Genomic DNA, 19,479 nt, shown 5'->3' on the forward strand with positions numbered 1-19,479 from the left:
CGACCGGTCTGTCGCATACAATCTCATAACCATAATCTGTCTAGCATAGCTGGGTACTAAACTACCCCCGTCGGCCCTATCGGCCGGTAACTTGGGGACTATCTCCCCCTACTACTACCACTACCACATAACATCATATACTACAGGAAGGTAACTTACCTCTCGATAGACTGCTGAACAACTCGTGCAAAGGTGACACCGTCGACTGCTCCAACTACTTCCCGGCTATAATGACCAAATAAACATTTAGTCAAAAATTGATGGCTCTTCTATGGGTAAAATGACTATTTTACCCCTTTGATCTAATTTGGGCCATGACCTAGGCCCACTCCTTTCCAGTCCTTACTAGGGCCCATTAAGTACCTACATGGCCCAATAGTCTAAATTGGGCCCAACTCTTCAAATGGGCTTTCCTTCCAAGCCCAAACCAATTATTGGGCCCTTAACTGGTTTCTGAAGGCCCTTCACGGCCCAACTACTGTTATGTCCAAATCTAGGCCCAAACCGAGGCCCAATAACTTCAAACCCACTGACTGGGCGTACGTTGAGCGTACCCATCTGTACGTTGCGCGTACTGCTTGAATGGCTTATACGCTGCACGTACTAGCGTGTACGCCGAGCGTACTCTCCTGTTAAGCCATCTTTTCCAAAATGACTTAATCCCTTAAGACAAAACGTCCAACTTACATATCTGAGTCCCATGCTTCGTCCTAGTCCTTAAAGTTGGTCACTTGGTGGCTTGCAATCCACCAAATAAGCCCAACACTAAAAATGACAATGAACTTCCAAAGAAAAGGCTAGATCTCTTGCATGGCTTCATGAAAGCCTCAAAGCTTGAACCTTTACTGCTAAAGGGACTCATTGAGCTTCAAGGGTGACAACGCTAAGCTCAAAACCGAAGTTTCATAATCAAGATCCAATCTTTGGACCTAAAAAGGTCCACATCTTCCAAAACCCTAGATATAGACTTTGAGGAGGAAAGTTAGGAGCTTTATACATCCTCTTGATGCCAAATGATGAGCGTAATCCAGATCTCTGAGCTCAAGGTACTCAAAGGCTTCTTCTCCAACCTCTCCTTCTCTTCTTCAAAGCTTTTCTTCACCAAAATGAGCTCAAAAAGGTCAAACACACACAACAATGGAGCAAGAGGCATATTAGGGTTTTCTGAGGGTGAGGGGGGTGGTAGGGAGGCCAGGGGGTGGCTATAATGGGGTATTTATATGCCTTAAACTCTAAAAATTAGGGTTTGATATACGCTCACGTACGCTGCGCGTACGTGCGCTCGCCCCCGAATCTGATGCGTGCCTGTACGCCCCGCGTACGCCAAGTCCTTGGCCCCTTTTGCTTGGCCCCTTTTGGGTGGCCCAATTCCTTGGCCCCTTTTGCTTAAATCCAATTCAATAGCCCATTTATCTATATCTGACCCAACTATCATTTTAGAAATTAATTAATAATTAATACCTCAAAAGTCGGTCGTTACAATTCACCCCCACTTGAATTAGACTTCGTCCTCGAAGTCTGCTGTTGCTGCTTCCGGAAATAACTCCGGGTAGTGCTTCCTCATCTCCTCCTCGGACTCCCATGTCCACTCTGAGCCCTTTCTGTGCTGCCACTGTACCTTCACTAACTCTACCCTCTTGTTCCTTAGCTCCTTCGTCTTGCGATCTAAAATCGCCACGGGTCTCTCGATGTCGTGCAGGCTATCGTCAACCTGAATGTCCTCCAGGGGTACCACTGCTGAATCATCCACTAAGCACTTCCGCAACTGAGAAACATGGAACGTGCTATGGATCTGGTTGAGCTCTGCTGGAAGATCTAACCGATAGGCAACCCGACCCACCCTGGCCAAAACCCTAAATGGACCAATGAACCTGGGGCCCAGCTTGCCCTGCTTTCGACACCTGATAACACCCTTCCAGGGTGACAGTTTCAGGAGGGCCATATCGCCCACCTGAAACTCCAAGTCCGAACGCTGCTTGTCAGCGTAACTCTTCTGCCGACTCTGAGCGGTCTGGAGCCTGCTCCGGACTTGCTGAATCCGCTCCGTGGTCTTGAGTACTACCTCCGTACTCCCCATGACTCTCTGACCGACCTCACCCCAACAGATTAGGGTCCTACACTTCCTCCCGTAGAGCATCTTGAAGGGAGGCCGGTCTATACTGGAGTGATAGCTGTTGTTATACGAAAATTCCGCTAGCGAAGATACGTATCCCAACTGCCACCGAAATCTAGCGCACATGCCCGAAGCATATCCTCGAGAGTGTGAATCGTCCTCTCGCTCTGTCCGTCCGTCTGAGGGTGGAAAGCAGTGCTGAAATGGAGGCGAGTACCCATATCGTCGTGAAACCGCTTCCAAAACCTGGAAGTAAACCAGACATCTCGGTCTGACACCACCGAGACAGGCACTCCATGACGTGCCACTACCTCTCGCACATAAATCTCGACCAACTTCTCGGCTGAGATGCTCTCCTGGATCGGTATAAAGTGGGCGCTCTTGGTCAACCGATCCACGATGACCCATATCGAATCCACTCCCCGTGCCGTCCTGGGAAGCTTGGTGATGAAATCCATAGTAATATCTTCCCATTTCCACATGGGAATGTCTAGCGGCTGCATCTTTCCGTGTGGCCTCTGGTGCTCGGCCTTGATCTTCATGCAGGTCAAGCACCGCTCTACGTACTAGGCGATGTCCCGCTTCATGCAGGGCCACCAGTAATCGGGTTGAAGATCTTTGTACATCTTTGTCGCCCCGGGATGAATCGAGAACCGGGATTTGTGCGCCTCCTCCATCAAAACCTGGCGCACACCCCCATGATAGGTAACCCATACCCTACGATGTAGAGTCAATAACCCTCGGCCGTCGTAGTCGAAGGAGGAAACCTGACCCACAATACGCTCGCTCTTCCGATGTTCCTCCTTCATGGCCTCTAGCTGGGCCTCTCGGATCCGCTCCAAAAGCGGAGTCACCACGGTCATCCTCATGCAGATGTCCCTGATCGGCGCTGCCTTGCGGCTGAGCGCATCGGCCACGACATTGGCCTTCCCCGGGTGGTAAAGGATCTCACAATCGTAATCCTTCACCACGTACAACCACCGACGTTGCCTCATGTTCAGATTACGTTGATCCATGAGGTACCTCAAACTCTTGTGGTCTGTGTAGATGGTACAACGGACCCCATAGAGGTAGTGTCGCCAAATCTTGAGGGCGAAGACGACCGCCCCCAACTCCAAATCATGCGTCGGGTAGTTTGCCTCGTGTGGCTTCAGCTGCCTCGAGGTGTAGGCGATGACATGCCCTCTCTGCATCAAAACTGCGCCCAAACCTAAAATGGACGGATCACAATACACCACGAAATCCTCCACGCTCTCGGGCAGGGCGAGGATCGGCGCCTCGCACAGTCTCTGTCTCAATGTCTCAAACGCTGCCTGCTGCTCGGGCCCCCAGCGAAAAACAACAGCTTTCTATGTTAGCCGGGTCAGAGGTACGGCTATCTTGGAGAAGTCCTGAATGAATCTCCGGTAATAGCCCTCCAATCCGAGGAAAATCCGAATCTCAGACGGAGACTTCGGAACCTCCCATCTCATCACAGCCTCCACTTTGGCCGGGTCAACCAATATCCCGTTCTGGTTCACAAGGTGCCCAATAAACTGCACCTCGCGCAACCAGAACTCGCACTTGGAGAACTTGGCATACAAGCTCTCCCTCCTCAGGGTGTCCAAAACCTCTCGCAGGTGCTCCTCATGCTGCTCCTGCGTCTTGGAGTAAACCAAGATGTCATCAATGAAAACTATCACAGACCGATCCAGCATCGGTCTGCACACGCAGTTCATGAGGTCCATGAACGCGGCAAGAGCATTGGTGAGCCGGAAGGGCATCACCACGAACTCGTAGTGGCCGTAGCGAGTCCGGAAAGCAGTCTTCTGTACATCCTCGTCCCTGACCCTCATCTGATGGTAACCGGACCGCAAGTCTATCTTGGAAAACCAAGATGCTCCCTGAAGCTGGTCGAACAATTCATCTATCCTCGGGAGTAGGTAATGGTTCTTCACCGTTAACTTGTTCAACTCCCAGTAATCTATGCACATGCGATGCAACCCGTCCTTCTTGACAAATAGGATCGGGGCTCCCCAAGGCGAACTACTTGGCCTAATAAATCCCTTGTCTAACAGCTCCTGCAACTACGTAGACAACTCCTGCATCTCGGGAGGATCGAACCGATATGGTGCCTTGGCTATCGGAGTCGCACTAGGGACTAGGTCGATCCTAAACTCCACCTGTCTATCCGGAGGTATCCCAGGCAGCTCCTCTAGGAATACGTCCGCGTAATCTCGCACCACCGGAACATCGCTCACTGTAGCCTTACCCGCCTCCCGGGTATCCATAACATAGGCGACATACCCAGCACAACCCTACTGAAGGTAGCGCCTAGCCCTCGCTGCTGAACATAGCGTTGGTCTGCGCTGTGGCCTCTCGCCCTGAATCACCAGCTCTCCCCCACCCGGGGTCCTCATGGAACCAACTGCTGCGCGCAGTCGATCACTGCCCCGTTGGGGCTCAACCAATCCATGCCTATAATCACCTTGTTCCCACACAACGGAATGGGAACCAAGTCTACCAGGTAACGCTCCTCGAATAGCCTCAGAACACAATCTCTGAAAACCGCTGACGCTCGTACTGATCGGTCGTCGGCAATATCGACCTCTAGAGGGCAATCCAACATGCCCGAAGACTCATGGAACCTCTTGCTAAGCGCAAGAGAGACAAATGATCGGGTAGCACCCGAATCAAACAGCACCTGAACTGGGATACCGTTCACATGGAACGATCCTAAACAAGACATATCACATGGCACATCAATATCATAAACAACATAGAATAAAAGCTAGGGAGAAAAAATCATACCCGTCACCACATCGGGTGCAGCGCGTGCCTCCTCGGTAGTCAACTGGAAGGCTCGGCTCCTCACCCCTGGAGCCTCTGTCTTTCCCTGCCTACCATCAGAGATCCGCAGGGTCGCTGGAGCTGGCGTCTTCACTGGCGCTGCTACTATCAACTGAGGGCAACTGGCCTTTTTATGGTCTCGTTGGTTGCAGTGAAAACACAGCAACTCTGATGTCTGGAAAGTAGGCGTAGGGGCGGTACAATCCTTACTGAAGTGCCCCGACTTGCCGCACTTGTAGCAGCCTGATGATCCAAACCGACATACCCCCTCATGAGTCTTTCCGCACTTTCCGCAGCGGCCCCGGCCTTGCTGGCCCTTTGACCTAGAGTCGGATCCCTTGGGCTTCTTCCCCGAAGCCCCAGTAACCTATCCCTCCTCCGCCTTCCTCTTCCTGAGGTGCTCCAAGTCTATCTCCCTCTCCCTCGCCCTGGCAATCATGGAATCCAGGGTCGGGCATGCAGAGAAGCTGACATGCTCCCGAATGTCTGCCCTCAACATATCATGGTAGCGGGTTTTCCGCATCTCCTCGTCTCCCGCATATTGGGGCACCAACAATGCCCTCTCCGGGAACTTGGCGGTAATCTCTGCCACTGACTCAGTCGTCTGCCTCATATCCAGAAACTCCCTGGCCAGCTGCTGAAGCTCCACAGCTGGCGCAAACTCAGACCTGAACCTGGTCACAAAGTCCGACCAGGTCATAGCCTTAACAGCTGAGGCTCCCAAGGAATCACCAACTGACTCCCACCAATCTCTAGCTCGATCCCTCAAACATCCTGCAGCATATCGAACCTTCGACCCCTCGGGGCAGAAGCTCGTCAGCTGTGCAGACTCCATGTCTGCAATCCATCTCCTGGCTGCGATGGGGTCCTTAGCCCCATGGAAATCCGGCGCACCACTGCTCCTGAAGTCCTTGAAGGACAATGTGCGTGATCCTGACTGATTGGAGGCCATATCGCTCCTGAATGCCCTGAGGCGATCCTCCATCATCTCAATAATCTCTTCCTTGATCGACCCAAAAATCACAAGGGTCGGCTCAAGGATGCCTCTAGTGATATCAGAAGCAATGAAAGCTCGTAGTCCCTCATCAACTGGCTCGGTACCAGATCTCGAACCTGATCCTGAATCGAATCCTGACCCTGAACCTCCTCCTCCGTGACGTGTGATCATCACCATTCTGAAACATAACACATAATCTTCAGAATCATACATAAACTTCGGGAGGTCTTATACACTCTACAAGTTTCCTGGTTCTATCTCGGCCCTCCTTGACTCGAGTACGGATCCTCTGCTTTCAGTAGTACGGGCCCATACTACCTTCCACATTTATCCGTACTTTCATCAAGGATTGCTTCGACTTCACCAAGTCTCTTCTACTACTGTTGCACTCTTTCCTAATCTCATCCTAGGCTTACCCTAGGGTAACTCTCCGGCCTACTCTCCGCTATCAGCTGCATAAGGAACCCCTGCTACCTTTACCTAACCAAAGATAACTAGGACTCCTGAATCACAAAGCAACAGCATTCGGGCATTGAGTAACCCAATGCAATCATACTCTATTGAAGCTATCATATCACTGCCTAATCAGTAATAGCTCAATAAACACATATAGCAGGCATATCAGGCATCTTCCTAGATCCTCTAGCCCTAATCTAGCATGCAGTTCTCATACATATACAGTAGGCATATAAGGCATCATTCCTAGATCCTTATTCCTAATCTAGCATGAAGTTCTCATAATCATATCATATCATAACATAACATGTACGGGTATCGTGGGGAAAACTTACTTGAGCTCGTCCGATCGCGCGCATCACACATCTTGTTCTTTTTCAAAGTTCTTTTCTCTTTTCAAACTTCTTTTCAAAACGCTTTTTAGAAAATGATTATCCTTTCGAAAATTTCCATACCAAGTCCTTAGTTTGAGTCCAGACACACTCGAGAGTGTGCCCGAATCCCTCAAACCAAGGCTCTGATACCAACTTGTAACATCCCAAATCTCAAGCCCAAAAAAATTGTTTTTAAACATATAACTTATAAAATAATTTGAGGAAAACATTGTTGTAATATATCAAACCACCAAAACGTAGTACATGTCTCAAAAACCATAATGTCAAATAGTGAGAATATCAAAGTACGATCCCAGAAAGCTTAGTGCGGAACTCATGTGTGTGTGTGATGCGCTGCTACACCGCCGGCTCCTTCCCCTTGGATGAAGAGGTACCTGAAACCAAAACTGAAACTGTAAGCACAAAGCTTAGTGAGTTCCCCGATCATACCACATACCATATAATCATATAATATACATACTGACAGGCATATCTGGGTGCCCGACCTACCCCTTCGGTCCTCTCGACCGGTGACCTTGCCTAGCATATCTGGGTGCTGGCCTACCCCTTCGGTCCTCTCGACCGGTGAACTTGCCTCGCATATATGGGTGTTGGCCTACCCCTTCGGTCCTCTCGACCGGTCTGTCACATACAATCTCATAACCATAATCTGTCTAGCATAGCTGGGTACTAAACTACCCCTTCGGCCCTATCGGCCGGTAACTTGGGGACTATCTCCCCCTACTACTACCACTACCACATAACATCATATCCTGCTAGCATATAAAACATAACATGTAGCAGCAAACCTAGATGAATATCACAAAGACAGCCATCTAACATACATCTCCTACTAGTGGGTCGACATTGTGGCCGTAGACCCACTACTACAGGAAGGTAACTCACCTCTCGATAGACTGTTGAACAACTCGTGCAAAGGTGACACCGTCGACTGCTCCAACTACTTCCCGGCTATAATGACCAAATAAACATTTAGTCAAAAACTGATGGCTCTTCTATGGGTAAAATGACTATTTTACCCCTTTGATCTAATTTGGGCCATGACCTAGGCCCACTCCTTTCTAGTCCTTACTAGGGCCCATTAAGTACCTACATGGCCCAATTTTCTAAATTGGGCCCAACTCTTCAAATGGGCTTTCCTTCCAAGCCCAAACCAATTCTTGGGCCCGTAACTGGTTTCTGAAGGCCCTTCACGGCCCAACTACTGCTATGTCCAAAGCTAGGCCTAAACTGAAGCCCAATAACTTCAAACCCACTGACTGGGCGTACGCTGAGCACACCCATCTATACGCTGCGTGCACTGCTTCAATGGCTTGTACGTTGTGCGTACTGGCGTGTATGCCCAGCGTACTCTCCTGTTAACCCATCTTTTCCAAAACGACTTAATCCCTTAAGACTAGACGTCCAACTTACAGATCTGAGTCCCATGCTTCGTCCTAGTCCTTAAAGTTGGTCACTTGGTGGCTTGCAATCCACCAAATGAGCCCAACACTAAAAATGACAATGAACTTCCAAAGAAAAGGCTAGATCTCTTGCATGGCTTCATAAAAGCCTCAAAGCTTGAAACTTTACTGCTAAAGGGACTCATTGAGCTTCAAGGGTGACAACCCTAAGCTCAAAATCGAAGTTTCATAATCAAGATCCAATCTTTGGACCTAAAAAGGTCCAAATCTTCCAAAACCCTAGATCTAGACTTTGAGGAGGAAAGTTAGGAGCTTTATACCTCCTTTTGATGCCAAATGATGAGCTTAATCCAAATCTCTGAGCTCAAAGTACTCAAAGGCTTCTTCTCCAACCTCTCCTTCTCTTCTTCAAAGCTTTTCTTCACCAAAATGAGCTCAAAAAGGTCAAACACAGACAACAATGGAGCAACAGGCATATTAGGGTTTTCTAAGGGTGAGGGGTTGGTAGGGAGGCCGGGGGTGGCTATAATGGGGTATTTATATGCCTTAAACCCTAAAAATTTGGGTTTGATATCTGCTCACGTACGCTGCGCGTACTCCTAGTACGCTGCGCGTATGTGCGCGCGCCCCCGAATCCGATGCGTGCCTGTACGCCCCGCGTACGCCAAGGCTACGCCCAACGTACGTCTTATGGTGGCCCAATTCCTTGGCCCCTTTTGCTTAAGTCCAATTCAATAGCCCATTTATCTATATCTGACCCAACTATCATTTTAAAAAATAATTAATAATTAATACCTCAAAAGTCGGTCGTTACACCATGTATTTGTCCGGCTGATATCTAGAACAGAGGATTATATGATCACTTATCTAAAATGGCACTTCATAGTTCAACAGAGTTTTATGAGCTATAACTGTTGGTCGGTTCCTGAAGTCATACTTGCAACTATAGTTATCAGACTTATCCAAGTGGGAGACTGTTGGATAAGGTGTCTAAGTCCATAACTATATTTGGTATGTACTTGACCCGACCCGGCATGGTCCATTTGGGTTGCACGTCACCAGAATAATTTGTATGGATAGTCTTTTGAGAATAGTATATTTGTGATTTATTAATATATTATGAGCTATAATATATTAATATGAAATCATATTATTTAATTAGTATTGATCAAGAATTAATTTGGAATTAATTTAGTGATAAAAAAGAAACTAATTAAATATGGACTCTTATATATATAGAATGGGCCAATGTTCATTTAGGATGGGTTAAGCTTGCATGGAAGTCCATGGATAGTCCATGGAGCTTTTAACCCATGGATCCTATGGAAATGAAAGGTCATGGGTATTAGGGTTTACATGGATGTAACCCTAATCCACCATACTATATAAAGAGGTCTTTGGCACTTGAAATGGCACTAGTGTGTGAGATAACAAGGGTGGGCCGATTTCTAGAGTGCTTAATATTCTCTCAAAGTCTTCCAAGTTGTTTTGGTGATTTGTGATTCCACTTGAGGCATTCACATTATTGGTGCTAGGCTCTTAAAGCTCCAAGCAATCAACCACAAGAAAAGGTATGTCATTCTACTAGTTTTATATTACAAGTACCCCATGATATGCTAGTTAGGATGAGAACCTTGGAAAAATAAAACTTTGCATGTATAATAGAGAAAACATAGATCCAAGGTTCCTAGGGTTGCATGCACACCATAGGAGTGTTAGAATGCTCAAAACCCATCAGATGATAACTACCAAAATGAAGGATGGAGAGTTCATCACGAACCAATTGAAGAAAATGCAGAGATATGTGGACCGCTTGCTGAAGTTGAATATCAACTTCGATGAGGAGTTGGCCATAGATATTATTCTACACTCCTTGCCTCCTTGCTACGACCAGTTTCGTATGGCCTACCACATGAACAAGGAGGAGGTCACTCTAAGCAAGCTTCAAGGCCAGCTAAGGACTGCTGAGAGTAGTCTGAAAGGAAAATCTATGGCATCTACTCCTACTACTACTGCCCCTGTCTTGGTTATTGGGCAAGGAAAAAGAAAGAAGAGGATAGCTCCTTCTAAAAGCCACAAGGGAAAGTATCACGATGGTACCTCTTCAAGTGGAACCAAAGCTGGTCCTGCTGCTCCCTCTTCCAACCCGAAGGATGCAGAGTACTTCTACTGCCATGAGAAAGGGCATTGGAAACGAAGCTGCCGGAAGTATCTACAAGATATCAAGGATGGGAAGATAAAACCACCTTCGCAGGTATTTATACTATTCAATCTAATAACTCATCACATGCTATGTCTTGGGTCCTCGATACACGATGTGGTTTTCACATTTGTTCTGATTTGCAGGGTCTAAGAAGAAGTAGGGATGTGGAGCATGGGAAGATAAACTTGATCATGAGGAATAAGAAAGCGTCGTCTGTCACCAAGATTGGAGTTTACTTTTTAGTGCTTAGTAGTGGGTTAGGTCTAGATTTGAATAATTGTTGCTACTCGTCATAAATGACACGAAACATTATTTCTTTTCATGGTTTGTATAAACAAGGTTTTAGATTTTCGTTTAATAATGAAAATGGTTTTATTAATGCTTTCTTTAATGGTACTTTCTATTTTGAAGCATTTCCTTGTAATGGTATATATGAAGCTGTGATGGTTGTAGACAACTTAGGAAATGATGTGTTGCATATCGATTCTTCCAATGGTTTGGATAAAGCATGCTTGTGGACTTGTCGTCTTGGACATGTCAACAAGAAGCGCATAGCCCAACTCCAAAAGGATGGAGTGTTAGAGTCATTCAACCTTAGTGGCGATGACACGTGCGAGTCTTGTTTGCTTGGAAAGGCGACCAAGTCACCCTTCACTGACACTTGTGAAAGGGTTGAGGGTTTATTGGATCTCATACATACCGATGTATGTGGGCCCTATATATTCACCACAAGGGATGCGAACCGCTTCTATGTGACTTTCACCGACGATTATAGCAGATACAGGTATATCTACTAAATCAAGCACAAGTCAGAAACCTTTGAAAATTACAAATATTTTAAGCGAGAAGTGGAAAATTAGCTGGGCAGGAAAATTAAGATGCTCCGATCCGATCAAGGTGGTGAGTACCTTAGTATTGAATTCCACGACTACCTCAAGGAATGCGGAATTGTTTCGCAATTGAAGCCACCTAGGAAACCACAGTTGAATGGTGTGGCTGAGCGGCGCAATCGAACCTTGTTCGACATGGTTCGTTCCATGATGAGTCGAGATTTATTACCCATCTCATTTTGGGGGTATGCCTTAGAGACTGCCACCCATATCCTTAATCTAGTCCCAACTAAGAAGGTTGCCAAAACACCTCACGTGATGTGGACAGGGAAGGTTTCCTCGTTGGCACATATCAAGGTTTGGGGTTGCGAGGCTTTCGTAAGAAGAGAGACTCACGACAAGCTCGAACCTCGTAGTGAGCGGTGTATTTTCATCTTCTATCCGCAGAAGTCCTTTGGATATCTCTTCTATAGACCGAGTGACAATGTTGTCTTCGTTGCGAGGAGAGGGTTTTTCCGAGAGCGAGAACTCATATGCCAAGAGGACAATGGGAGGCAAATTGATCTTGAAGAGCTTCAAGAATCAAACGATGAAGGAACCTCTAACACTGGCGCTCAACCCGAGGAGGAAACTCCTGTTAAACCAATTGACGAGTCCTTACCTCTTAGACATTCCAGTAGAGTTAGGGCGTGTTCGGCACGGAGCGTTTGAGAGCTTTTAGCTTCTAGCGTTTGACAAAACGCTCTGTTTTGAACAGAAAGTCTCGTTCGACACTACAAGCTTCTAGCGTTTAGTTTAAACAAAATGCTCCAAATCCAAATGCTACTTCATGTAGCATTTAACAAAACGCTACAAGCTACAAGCTACCCGCTACCCGCTACAAGCCACCCGCTACCAGCTAATTTTGTCGAACACGCCCTTAGTGTTACACCTGTGTTGTATGGTTTCCATATAACAAGTTAAGGTGATACGTTCATTAGTGATAGCACACTAATAAATTTGGATGAACCTAACAACTACAAGGAAGCCATGGCAGTCCCGGAGTTTGCGTAATGGAAAGAGGTAATGGACATCGAGATTCAGTCCATGTAGGACAATCAAGTTTGGAACTAGGTTGACAATGTACCAGGTCGTAAGACGGTCGGGTGCAAATGGATCTTCAAGAAGAAGACCGAAATGGGTGGGAAAGTACACACATATAAGGCGCGATTGGTTGCGAAGGGCTTTACTCAAACTCCCGGAGTTGACTATGATGAGACTTTCTCACCAGTTGCGAATATTAAATCAATAAGGGTTGTGCTAGCCATAGTTGCATTTCATGACTATGAAATATGGCAAATGGATGTCAAAACCGCTTTCCTTAATGGGAAGTTGGCTGAAGATGTTTACATGAGTCAACCAAAGGGTTTTGTCAATGCAGAGCACCCTAATAGAGTGTGTAAGCTTGAGAAATCCATTTATGGATTGAAACAAGCATCTCGCAGATGGAATCCTTGTTTCATTGAGAAAGTCAAAGAGTTTGGTTTTTCAAGAAGTGAGGATGAGTCTTGTGTATGTCAAAGCCAATGGGAGTATAGTTAGCTTTCTGGTTTTGTATGTGGACGACATACTGCTCATAGGAAATGACGTCCCAACCTTGTTGGAGGTTAAGTCCTGGCTTGGGAAGTTCTTCGCTATGAAGGACCTCAGAGAAGCTGCTTATATTTTTGGGATAAGGATATTGAGAAATAGGAGTAAAAGACTAATAGGACTTAGTCAAAGTACTTACTTGGATAAATTGTTAAAACGTTTTAGAATGGAAAATTCCAAGAAAGGGGAGCTACCAATCCAAAGCAATACCAAGTTGAGTAAGACTCAAAGCCCGAGTACTGATGCCGGGATAGCAGAGATGAGCATAGTACCTTATGCTTCCGCAGTTGGCTCAATCATGTATGCTATGACATGTACTCGCCCTGATGTCGCCTTTGCTTTGAGCATGGTCAGAAGATATCAAGGGAACCCTGGTAGAGCACATTGGATCGCAGTGAAGAATATTCTCAAGTACCTACGAAGGACTAAGGAATGGTTCCTTATCCTCGGTGGGAGTGATGACTTGAGAGTGCGAGGGTATAATGACGCCAATTTTCAGACCGGTCGGGATAATTTTTGCTCACAGTCGGGCTGGGTCTTTACCCTGAATGGAGGATTAGTGACTTAGAAAAGTTCGAATAAGGAGACCATAGCTGATTCAATGTGCGAATCAGAGTACATAGCAGCGAGCGAAGCGTCGAAGTAGGCAATATGGCTAAAGAACTTCATCGGAGACCTTGGAGTTGTACCAGATATAAAGGAGCTTATGGAGATTTTCTGCGATAAAGAAGGTGTGGTTGCCTTAACCAAGGAACTGAGGTATCATGGCAGATCCAGGCATATCGACAGAAAATATCATTTCATTAGACATCGGGTAGAAGAGGGACTCCTCGTAGTGAAGAGGGTATCGTTAGAAGAGAACCCAACAGATCCCCTTACGAAGGGACTAAGTACGGTTAAGCACTTGCAGCACGCTAGGAGCATTGGGCTGAAGGATGATATTAGTTTTAGTGACTAGATAGATTTTAGAAACTTGTAATAGATAAATTGTAATTAACATTTGATGATTAAATAAAGGAGTATTATTTATGACTAATGTTACTGTCTTGTGTTAATTATTTACTATTGTTTCACTTTGCATGTTTTGACTTCCTAAATAATAAGATTGTTTAAACCATCCCCTTACGAAGGGACTGGGTAGGGTTAAGCACTTACAGCACGCTAGGAGCATTAGGCTGAAGGACGATATTAGTTTTAGTGATTAGATAGCTTTTAGAAACTTGTAATAGACAAACTGTAATTAACATTTGATGATTAAATAAAGGAGTATTATTTATGACTAATGTTATTGTCTTGTGTTAATTATTTACTATTGTTTCACTTTGCATGTTTTGACTTCCTAAATAATAAGATTGTTTAAACCATCCACAGTCGATCATACGTTGGAAGTAAGTATGAAAGAATACTATCAAGAATTGGCTTGTAGATTTACTAAGCGTTTAGACATAGCAAAGGTTTGATGCATTGTTCATGGGTGCTTATGAAATATGATTTAAGTGTTGGATTAAACCCGCACTCACATGAATCACTTCATGGAATTTAATCACGAGTGATTGTGAGACGATAATATGATATAGTCTTTAAACCTAGATATATGAGTTGTTGTTTACGAGTTGGTTGTGTATTGATAATGCGTAAACGCATCAGTAAACTGATGTTATAAAACGTATTGTTGTGTACGATTTAATGAGTAAATAGTACAATCATATAAGTCAAAGTTATCTGTTCCTTTTATCCTATGAGGGTAAAAGTGATATCTTGGGCCCCTCGATGATTTTATTTTGACTTATGTGCCAGGCCCGGTCAGGACTGAATTGATGTGTTCAATTTAGTTCTATGACAGACAAATCAGAGATCGAGAAACAAACTGCTAGACAATAAGTATGACAATGTTCCATGTAATTGTCCACACGGTATCTTGAGAATGGAAGACTATACGATCCCTTATCTAAAGGACGCATAAGAGTTCGACAGCGGCTTTTGAGAGCTACGATTGCTAATCGGATTTTGAAGTCGTACTTGCATTTATAGTTATTAGACTTATCCCAGTGGGAGACTGTTGGATTAGGTGTCTAAGCCATAACTATATTTGGTATGTACTTGACCCGGTTGTAGCATGGTCCTTTTCGGTTGCCTTCACCAAAGTAACTTGACTGGATGAATAATAGAGAAAGAGGTTATTATGGTTTATTAATATATTATATGAATAATATATTAAAAGAGAAATCATATTTTTTAATTAATATTGGTCAAGAATTAATTTAGAAATAATTTTATGGTCAAAAGAAGTTAAATAAATTAAGGGGACTAAAGTTGTAATTATAAGAGAGTTTCAATATGGGTTGAGGATCCCTAAGGATAGGGGTGGACAAAATCTTATAGATAGCCCATAAGAATTCGTCCAAAGCTAGGGTTCTGGAATGTTCCTATGGGGTACTTTAGGCTTAAGCAACCATATTACGTATTTGACTGAAACCCTAATTCCTTATACATATATATATATATATATATATATATATATATATATATATATATATATATATATATATATATATATATATATATATATATATATATATATATATATATATATATATATATATATATATATATATATATATATATATATATATATATATATATATATAACCCCTAGGCATCCAATTTTCGGCTACCACAACCCTAAAAGGATTCATTGAGCCGAAAATTACCTCTCCCCTCTCTCTCTAAGATTCTCCAATTGCTTTGGTCTTTGTGATTCATTAGATGCATCGCATTTGAGGGGTTAGGTTCTCAAAATGTAACACCCGGTTCCTGGTACATATTTAAATTTAATTAATTGTAGGTTTTACGTTGGGACTCGACGAGTTGGAGTCCCAACTCGTCGAGTAGACTAGACTCTTGGTCGCGGGTTTTAAGTAACCTGCTCGATGAGTCGGAGAGCCCGACTCGACGAGTACAACTGTCTGGATGAAACCCTAATATTTAGGGTTTGCACCCTATTTAATCACCTTATCTTGTCCCAACCCAGCCTCCATCGTCCCTCCCAGTCCAGAAAAGCCCTAACTCGAAACCCTAATCATTTATTGAGTGTTCTTGAGCATTATGGTGCCATTTATGTGTATTTGAAGTTTAAGAAGGAGAAGGAAGCTTGAGAGATCAAGAGGAAGCAAGGAGATCTAGAGGTTTTGGCACATTTCAACCTCATTTGAGCTATAAAGTTGAAACCTTGACCATCTATCTCTTAGATCTCTAGTTAGGGTTCATTTCTACCTTTTCTAAGCCTTAGAACTGCCATTCTTGGGATTTTGTGGTTATAGAGGGGTATGACTTCAGATTTGGAACCATTGGGGGTTCCTATGGCATAAAGGTGCCAACTCTATTGCCATAAGAGCCCCATGCATCTTGTAGACTCCATTTTAGGGCCATTTGAGCCAAATACCCCATGCATGAACGTTAAGTTTGTAACTTTACGTGTATTATGGACCCTAGGAGGCCAGATCTATGTTTTGTATGTGTGAAACCGACTGAAATCAACTGTATGGACATGGACTTTAGGGGACTCGGTGAGTCATTCTTGGGACTCAACGATTCGGGGTATGGTTCCCCAACCCTTTTCTGCTTGGATCGAATTGGTTGATTCTAGAAGAGGACTCAACAAGATAGATGTGAGACTGGACCTGGAAATCATAGAACTCGGCGAGTTCAAGATCATAACTCGGCGAGTTCAAGGCAAGTCCCAACTGCATGAAGGCGAACTCGACGAGTTCATAAGGAACTTGGCGAGTCCAGGACTAAATGTGTCTTCTTGCATGAAGAAGGACTCGACGAGTTCAAGGATGAACTCGGCGAGTCAGTTGCAGAAGGTCCCGAATTTGTTTGAAGGAGAACTCAGCGAGTGCGTGCAATACTCGGCGAGTAGGATCGAGGTTTTACTGTTTTGAGGATTTGGGGAATCGGCGAGTTCTTGGGTCAACTCGACGAGTTGAGTCAACCAGGCGTTGACTTTGACCCAAAGTTGACTTGGACCAAGGGGATGACATTGACTTTGGCTCTGACCTGAGTAACCATTGTAAGGGTTAAGCGTATGTATAGGTAAATTAAGGAAGGTTGTTATGTGCAGGAGTTGAGAGGAGTTGATCCCGACATCGAGGACAGTTCAGACTGCACGACATCGAGGTGGGTTACCTTCCAGTACAAGTGGGTCTAAGGCACCAAGGCCGGCCCACTAGTAAGTGATTGTAGTAGAGATGATTGTCTTTGTGATAATTGTCTGGTATGTTGTTATATGATATGCTTATATGCTAGGATGCTATGATTTATGGGTTAGTAGTGGTAGGGGTGTTATAATCCCTAGTTACCGGTTGAAAGATACCGAAGGGGTAAAGGTACCCGTACATGCTTAGCAGTATGATCATGATATGTTATTATGTGGTAGTGGTAGAGGGTGAAATAGTCCCCTGTTACCGGTTGAAAGATACCGAAGAGGAGGATAGCTCCCGGTTACCGTTTGAAAGATACCGAATGGGAGGTTAGCTCTCAGTTACTGGTTGAAAGATACCGAAGGGGAGGTTAGCTCCCGGTTACCGGTTGAAAGATACCGAAGGGGAGGTTAGTTATCAGTTACTGGTTGAAAGATACCGAAGGGGAGCCCATCTCCCAGCTATGCCAGACCGTTACCGGTTGAAAGATACCGAAGAATGGCATTAGGTGGTATGTGGTATGATGGGGGAACTTGATGGGTTTCGAGCAATACATCAATCCTATGGTGTACATGAAAACCCTAATAGCTTTGGATCTAGTTTGTATAATGAACATGCAATTGATAATCCAAAGCCATAAACCCTAGATCTATCATATAAGAACTGAAATAAGGGTTTAGTAATTACCTTTGATTGTTATATAGTAATAACAATCAATTCCTTGCTTTGATTGGCTTCAGAAAGCTTAGTGCCTCAAGTGTTGCACCTCTAATGGAGTCACAAACACCACTAAGCAACTTGGATGAAGAGGGAGGAGAAAGGAGGCACCAAAAACGGCTGGAAACCCTAAAGGAATAGTTCACCACGTTTTTTGGGGCTTAAGGGTCCTTTATATACATGTAGGCTATTAGGGTTTACAACTAGGAAACCCTAATCTGGCTGCTTAAGCCCTAAGCAGCCGATGGACTCCTTTAACATATCCCTTGGACGAATTCCTTATGGGCTTCCCATAGAATTCGTCCAACCTATATTATTTAGGTAATCCATAGCCCAATTGCAATTATCTTATAATTACAAATCCAGTCCCCTAAGTTTAATTAATCTCTTTTAGCCACAAAATTAATTCTCAATTAATTCTTGACTAATATCAATTAAACATTATGATTTCTCCTTTAATATTTTATTCTTATAATATATTAATAAATCATAATTAAACCTTTCTCTCCTTAATTCATCCTACATATTGCTATGGTGAAGGCAACCCAAAAGGACCATGTTCATAATCGGGTCAAGTACATACCAAAATAGTTACGGACTTAGACACTAATCCAACAGTCTCCCACTTGGATAAGTCTAATAACTATTTTGCATAACTTCAGAACCTGATCAGCAATCGTAGCTTTCAAAAGCCGCTGTCAACTCTGATCTTATCAGATACGCGTGTCCTTTAGATAAAGGATTATATATTCCTCCATTCTTAAGATATCGTATAGACACAAGACATGAATTTGATCATTCTCTCTATACTGTTTCCCGACTTCCGATTTATGACGACTGACAACAGACTACAATTGAACACATCAACTTAGTCCCGACTTGGCCAAGCGCTTAGGGTGTCATCACTAAATCATCGAGAGGGCCACATATATCGCTTTTATCCGACTTTGGGTAAAAGGAATGGATAAACTTCGACTCAAATGCTCGCTTGCATTTACTGATCGAATCACACACAACAATAAGTTTTATAACACCAAGTTACTGGTGCGTTTTCTTATTATCAATGCGCAACCGACCAACAAATAACAACTCACACGTCTCGGTTTCAAGAATATACAATGTTATCGTCTGACAATTACTCATGACAAAAACCATGAAGTGATTCAAGTGAGCGTGGGTTTGATCCAATACTCTAATCTTATTAAAGCACTCATGAACTCTACAACAAACTTGTGCTATGTCTAAACACTTAGACAATCTACAGATAGATTCATGACAGTCTTGCTTCATACCTACTTCCAACGTATGACCGGCTGTGGAGGTTTGAATTGTTGGATAAGGTGCCTAAGTCCATAACTATTTCTGGTATGTACTTGACCCGACCCGGCATGGTCCATTTAGGTTGCATGGCACCATGCAATTGGATAAACTAAAATGAGAGAAATAACACTTATGGTTTATTAATATATTATAAGTTCTAATATATTAATAATATTATTTAATTAGTTTGATCAAGAATTAATTTGGAATTAATTAAGTGATCAAAAGATAACTAATTAAATATATGGGTAGATTATGTAAATCTTCCATATCTTATATAGTGGGCTAAGAGGCTCCATGGATTATCAAGTTGGGTTCCACCCATAGGATGCTCCATGGATGCTCCATGGGAGTTACAAACTCATGGGTCATGGAAATGAAGAGT

This window comes from Lactuca virosa, chromosome 4 (assembly GCF_052849685.1).
Source record: "Lactuca virosa cultivar CGN04683 chromosome 4, Lactuca_virosa_CGN04683_v6, whole genome shotgun sequence".
In the NCBI taxonomy this organism is placed as follows: domain Eukaryota; kingdom Viridiplantae; phylum Streptophyta; class Magnoliopsida; order Asterales; family Asteraceae; genus Lactuca; species Lactuca virosa.